Below are 1142 nucleotides of genomic sequence, written 5' to 3'. Positions count from 1 at the left end.
TTTGCCATTTCTGGGTTTGAAAGCACAATTCACTTTATTGTTATCTTTTGTTAATACAGCAGAATTGAAGTGCTATATATAAACTTTGTAGCTTCTTACCCACAGAGCAGTTATAAACTCCTCAAAGAATTGTCAGAATACAGAGTTCAAAATCAAGAAAAACGATGAACTCCAATAAAAATAAATTACTACTGTCCAACTTACAGCAAATTTATACATAAGAAGCAATTTATATATAAATTCAGAACATATAACATTGTATTTATTTTATATTTCCCTATTCTTGATCATCTCTTTATTTTTAACCATATTTTTAAAATTATATTTTAAATTTAATTTTATCTAAATTTTCTTCAATGATAGGTTTTCTACATATATTTCATCTTATCAATACTCATAAAACTTTCAAGATAAGGTGATATTATAAGCAATGAGATCCTTTTGCCGCATATTCTTTACACGAGACACGAGTAGAATTTTACTCAGCAAACAGGTTTATATTTGGGCTTCCTCTTATTGAAGTCCTTCATACTGTTCTTTGGCTTAATATGAACATTTCCGTTTCTGATTTTCAAATTAGCCACTTTACTAGAAGCTGAGAAGCTATTACTAATTGTGCTCTAAAAGTTTTGCAGCAATACAAAATGCTCTCTTGCGCCATTTTTCCTTCCATTAAAAATGATGCAGATGAAGAAACTGAGGCTAATGAATTTATGATCACACAGCTAATATAGGGCAGAACTAGAGCTATGTACTCCAACTTTTTCACCTCTAGTCTAAGTTCTTTCTCATTGAGAATGGAGGAAATGATGTATATTAAGGTTCAAGAGGCAGATGTTGGAATAAGAAATAGAGAAAAGCTTATAGAAGTTTAATATAGGACTATTACTACCTTCTATATCTTTAAAATCTATTTTGCTGACTCTTAAGGTTTCCTTAGACTTTTTATTTATTGCATAAGGACCTTGACTTTTATTATATATTGATATGGAATCCAAAATTTTGGTATAAGCAACAGATAAATGCAATAATTTGGCTACATGGACATGAAAATGTTGGCTTCACAAATACAAAAAGGAAATATTGCACCGAATTTAAAGATTGTGCCCATTATTTCAAAAAGGTTCATCTTAGTATTAAGT

Source organism: Rousettus aegyptiacus, unplaced genomic scaffold (genome assembly GCF_014176215.1).
Source record: "Rousettus aegyptiacus isolate mRouAeg1 unplaced genomic scaffold, mRouAeg1.p scaffold_m13_p_4, whole genome shotgun sequence".
NCBI lineage: Eukaryota > Metazoa > Chordata > Mammalia > Chiroptera > Pteropodidae > Rousettus > Rousettus aegyptiacus.
The sequence above is the reverse complement of the archived record's forward strand: the minus strand, read 5'-3'. Positions refer to the sequence as shown.